This window comes from Myotis brandtii, unplaced genomic scaffold (assembly GCF_000412655.1).
Source record: "Myotis brandtii unplaced genomic scaffold, ASM41265v1 scaffold237, whole genome shotgun sequence".
NCBI lineage: Eukaryota > Metazoa > Chordata > Mammalia > Chiroptera > Vespertilionidae > Myotis > Myotis brandtii.
Window position 1 is genome coordinate 5,126,532 of NW_005358943.1, and position 6,070 is coordinate 5,132,601.

The following is a 6,070-nucleotide window of genomic DNA, read 5'->3' on the forward strand; positions in this document are numbered from 1 at the left end:
TGTTTACTTCATCATGTTATTTCATTCTCTGATTTGTCTTCCTTTTAATTTTGTTTTTCTTTCTTATTTTTAAAAAATATTTCCTCTCTGGTATTTCTTTCTCCCTTATTTTTAGGATTTGTTTACTTCTCTCTTCTAACTCATGATTTATCATGCATTCATTCATATATTTATTCATTTATTTTTAAACCTTTTTCTCATTGTTCCTTTGTCTACATCCTTCCTTCATCATTTTCTCCCGTATCCCTTGTTACAACCACTACTTTTTGTGCCTCTTTCTGTAACCTGGGCAGTAGTGGGGCTGCACACAGCTGCCTCTTCAGGGCTCCATGCTGGGATGTGGCGTGGCTGGGGTGGGGATGGCTGAAGTATGACAGATCATGTGCCTATGTGTGGGTTTGTCAGAGGTAAGGCCGGCATGTCCTCACACCAGGATATGGCAGAGATGTGGTAGATCGTGTCCCCACATAGAGTATGGCAGCACTCTGTTTCCATGCAGGAGGCAGCATGGTAGAGGTGTGGTGGGTCACAGACCCTCCTGGGGCTCTGGGCTGTAAAGTAGGGAATCCACCATATTTATCACCTTGTTTTCTTCAAGTGTCTGAGAATTGCTTAGGACACTATATTTATCTTTCTCAGACCCTCATGGGCTATCCAGCAACAATGGAATAACCTATTTGAACTAAGCATAATTGGGATGGAGGGAGATTGTTTTCCCTTCTGTGGTTTTGAAAGACATATCATTCTAGGCTGCTGGAACCAGAAAGACTTCACCTGTCTGTCTTCCACACCATGTTGTTTATGATCTGAAATGTTGAATCTCATCAGTTCTTTGCTTAAAGAAATTCAGTGGCTCCACTACTTATAGAATAAAGAAGATTTTTTCACATGTGGCTTTCAAAGCTTTTACAGATGATTCCCCATGTGTCTCATTAGCCAATGCTTAGATTCTTGCATTCTACAATTCTAGGCATCCTCCACTCCTTATCCTCCCCAACTATGCCTCTATCTATGCATCTGCCTAAAATGTTCTTCTCCTCACTTCATTCACCAAACTCCTATTGGAACTTCAGGACCCAGATTAGAGATCACTTCATTTGTGGAGCTTTCCTTAGCTCCTCTGGGCAGTTATTCATTCTCTCATCTGTTCTCATCTGTCATGGCAATCATTCATACCTTTATCATAACTCTTGTCTTCCACATTGTAGTGTAGTAACCTGCAGGTCTGTACTTGACTGTATCTCCTTCTATCTGGTCATGAGCTTCAAAAGGTTAGTGATCATAACTTGGTTAACATTTTTTTTAAGTCTGTTGGGAGAGAGGGAGAGAGGGAGAGAAGGTATATTTACAGAAGAGCCTCTTGTGCAGAGCTGAGTTACTAAACATTATAGGCAAAGAAAGCAGCAAGAGAGCCAGAACCCTTTAACAGCTGTTTAATTTGAAAATGCTGCAAAATGGTTACCTCTGATACATTTCAGAACTTGGCAAATGGCAAAATAGTAAAGTGTGAGCATCCTACCAGAAAGTGTCAACATAATTTACATAATTATAGAAAACATTTAGTAACTAATGACATATAACTATATATCGGTGTCAGGAGCAGTAATATAAATTAGAGAGTTCTTTGAAAGTACACTGAAAATGTCGAAATTCTTATTGTTTTTTTACTTAGAACACCTAAAGAAAACATAGACTTGGGACTAACTTTGCATGAGAGGAAGTGTATTCTGTGAATTTAGAAAAAGAAAAGAATAAAGTCATCAACACAATATTCAGAATAGAAATGAGGTGATTTTGAAGATTTTTTCAGTGTAATTAAAGTTTCATCAAGGAAAGTAACAGTTAAAATGAAGAAAGATTTCTAAACTTACTCTATCACATATGACATATCTTCTATTAACTCAGATCAAATGATAAATAGCTTAGGTTATGATGGGAAGATATTTGTAGCCATTACATTTATATATTTTTTTAAAAATTATCTTCAACTTTATGGCAGAGACATGTTCCCATATCCCATGCATGTTAAGGCACAAAGTCAGAATGCTCAGAGTTAAATTTCCATGAAAATATATTTCGGGGCTTCTTTTTACTGGATGGCTTCCATTTTGCAATAGCGCATGACATCAGTGAATTCAGAATTACCCACTACTTGCTATAACTAAATATGGGTGCAAGTGCTAACATATAGCAGCCTTGCTGTACATTCCATCAGCTCCCCCGTGGGAGGACAATGGAAGGGAGCTGGTGACATCTTTCTTCTCCTAACAAAGAGCCCACAATGCAAATTCTCATGTTTCTCGCCTATCTAGATGGATTTCTCCTTTCGCAGTCTGCCAGCCACAGTGTGGAGGGGAAAGAGCTTGGCCAGGTGAAAGATGAGACATATTTGCTGGGCACTGGGCACATTAAGTATGTCACAGATATGTTATATGTATAATCTTCATACAGGTATGATTAGTCCCATTTTATCAATAAGGACACTGAGACTCTGGGAAGTTTAGTGAATTCCCTAAAGTCACACATTATCAAGTGACAGAGCCAAGGTTTGAGCCCCTGTGTGTTTGGCTCTAAAATCACTTTGCCAGGTTGTCTCCCTTATAGCTAATCCCAGACAAAGCTATGACATAGCTAAGGATTGGGATTGACACCCCTACCCCCACTTTCTCATTTCATTGCCTACACTCTCCTTTAAGGACTTTCTGTATCAGCTCCACTTAACCCAACCCTTCTCAGGGCATAGTACACTACCACTACCAAGACTAGTATTTCTACTTCTACTACTACTGCCATTACTGGTAATAATAATAACAGTTAACATAACCTCAACAATAATATCCCTGCTGACATTTCTTCAGCTTTTATGAGTCAGGCATAATGCCAAATACATTACATAGATTACCTTATGTAATGGTGCTATTAATATCTTCATTTGTACATGAGGAAACTGAAGCTTGGAGAGGTTAGGTAATTTGCCCTTCTGATGTTCCTGGCTGCCTATAGCCCCTAAACAGTGTGCCATCCTGTTCAGATACCCATGGTTTTAATCGCCCTCCTTCCTATCCTCCCCATCTACCTTGTCATGACAAGTTTACCAAGTTAGATCCTTTTCCTCTCCTAAAAAGTAGCTATCTGATTAACAGGTCCATAATAAGTAGATAGTATTTTAACATTTGCACTTTCTATAATATGTCTTTCAGAGGTTTTACTTTAAACAGACAATAATGATGATTTCTAGTAATTGGGCAAGCTAATGGCCTTCAAATTGACTTTAGTGTGGTCCCATTGTGACCCTGAGGTTTATGCCGCTGTTGGAGGGTGGGAGAGGTTGGCAGCAGGGGAGAGAGAGGTCAGTTATGAAGTCAGGGGTGAAGAAAGCCTGCAGGGAGGCAAAGGCTGCGAAGGTCACTGGGGGCCGCCATCTGGCCACCGGGCTCCTGAGGGTATGTGGCTCTGTCCTGCTTCACACATTCCTACCATCAGTCTGATGTACACCCACATCATATTTTGCAGTTCTGTTCCATAAGGAACTAGTGGAACTTTATTAACTTCAGCTTGTCACAGAGGTGCTCATCTGGCTAATGAGGGCAGCATTATCTGCCTGCATTATTGGAGGTACGATTAGGATGGCCTACTAACAACTAAATGAGAACCCTCTGGCTTTTCCAGGTAACGATGATTCAGAGTTTCTGAGAAGTCCCATAGAGTCTGGAAGTCACCTCCTATCCTTTTGGGATACAGGCAGGGTATAGCTTTGATTAGTCAACATGCAAACAAATAAGTAAAGAGGCATTTTTGGAAGAAAATCAGCATTTTATACCACAACTACAATGAAATGTTGGGATGGTGTCTGAGCATGTGTGAGGAAATGGGCCATGCTTTCCACCCTATTAACTTTAGGCTGAAAGCCAGTGGGAGACAGCTGACCTCACGCCTGATCTGTCACAACCCGGTTTTGGCCCAGACCATCTTGGTCAGACCACGCAATACTGGCCTAAAAACAGCTTACTAGGGAAAGTGACAGGCATGACTAACTAGCCAGGGAGCTAGAAATGAGGGCCTGGGCGGGACATCCTGGTAGCTGAGCAAAATGAAAGACTGTGATTCATTGTTACTATCAAGCAACTGGTCATCTCGTAACTGCTGGTCAAGAGTAGGTGTGGAGGAAGTGACAAGAGAAGAAAACTCCCCAAACCCTGCCAGTATATGGGGTACACTACATGCACGGGTGGGGCAAGGGATGCCTGCCCCTTTGTCTATTAATTATCAGAGCCAATCTGACACTATGCATGGACTCTGCCCCACATACTGTGGCTCCTTCATTCTTGCCAAGGTGGCCTCCATCCAGATAGATCCAGAACAAAGCCCTGTGCTTGGACAGTCCCATGTCTGTCAGTCGGGTTAGCTATCACCTCTTCTCTGTTTTATTTGAGAACAAAACTGCATATAACTCTTCAACAAGCCCTATGGATCCTAATTCCTAAGTCTGTCTTGACTAAGGCAGGAAATCCTTACCCTCGGCTCAGCATCCAATGGCTTAGCAGTGGTTACTCCTTGTCCCAGGATGCAGACGCCCTGGCATTGACTACTGTGCAGGTCCCATTGTCCTCTTTTCCTCCTTCACAGCATCCGGCTTCACTTAGTTCTCTTCTCCTTGCTCTCTGACATTCCATGTTTCCCACACAGGATTCCTCACCTCCCAGCTCTCCTATGCTGTTGGGGGCAGTAGTGGGTTGAATGATGGCCCCCCAAAATGATACATCCACATCCTGACCCCTGGAACCTTTGAATGTGGGCCTTATTTGGGGAAAAAAAGTTATTTACAGATGTATTTAAGTTAAAGACTCAAGATAAGATCATCCTGGATTATTCAGGTTGATGCTAAATCAGTGGCAAGGGTCTTTATAAGAGAAAGGCAGAGAGAGATTTGATATCTAAAAGGAAAAGGCCCTGAGAAGACAGAAGCAGAGATTGGGTTGTTGTGGCTACGGTGAATGCCTGGAGCCACTGGAAGCTGGGAGAGAAAGGAATGGATTCTGCCCTTTAGCCTCTGGAGGGAGCACAGCCCTGCCGACACCTTGATTTTGGACTTCTGGCCTCCAGAACTGAGTGAATAAATGTGTTTTGTTTTAAGCCACCAGTCTGTGGTGATTTGTTGTGGCAGCCACAGGAAACTAGCACACTAACTAATACTGACTCCTTTTATAACCCGTACTTTGAGCTTGGTGCACCCTTTAGACTCCGGTGCTTCTCCTACTCATCTCAGTCTCCTTCACCAGCCCCCAAGTCCTATCCTTCCAAAGTGGGTATCTCTTACAGCAGGATCCAATTCCATTCCTCTCCTCACTAATCTCCTTTGCTTAGAAGAACTGATCTGCACTGAAGATTTGCAGAGACATGTTTTACATGCAGAAAGATTCTTCTGCATGCAGGTTAATTTTAGGGAGAGGGTGAAAAACCTAAATGCCATTGTGTGCTCTTTCTGCTCTGTCCTTGAGCTTGATTAATGATAGTTTCTCAGAGTATGTAGTGTGGCATCTGTGTGCACACTTCCCACACAACCTTCTAGACCTCTTAGTAGTAATATCGCTGGCCAAGGGGATCAAGAACATGTTTTTTAAGATTTTCTTTTATAAGAATAGATCCATCTAGAGACAAATGGTAGGGGAGTGGGGGTTAGAGGCAACTAAAGGACTTGTATGCATGCATATTAGCATAACCAATGGACACAGACACTGGGGGCGGTGGGGGCTTGCCTGGGGTGGGAATGGCTGGGGGGAGGGGTCAATTGGGGAAAAAAGAGACATATGTAAAACTTTAGAAAATGAAAAAATAAATTGATGTAATAATAATAAAAGAATGTAATAGTGGAGAAACCAAGATGGCAGCATAGGTAAACACCAGAGATTGCTGCCTCGCACAACCACTTCAAAAATACAACTAAAAGACATAACGGACATCATCCAGAACCACAGGAAGGCTGGCTGAGTGGAATTTCTACAACTAGAAGGAAAGAGAAAAGCATACCGAGACTCAGAGGAGGTGCGGTGCTGAAGTAAATACAAAGGTG

At 42.2% G+C, this 6,070-nt stretch overlaps 1 protein-coding gene across 5 annotated transcripts in view; it reads left to right on the plus strand.

Annotated features, from left to right (window-relative positions):
* Positions 1 to 6,070, plus strand: part of GRIN2B (glutamate receptor, ionotropic, N-methyl D-aspartate 2B) — a 441,978-nt gene that overhangs the window by 382,740 nt on the left and 53,168 nt on the right. The gene's annotated exons all lie outside the window — the stretch shown is intronic.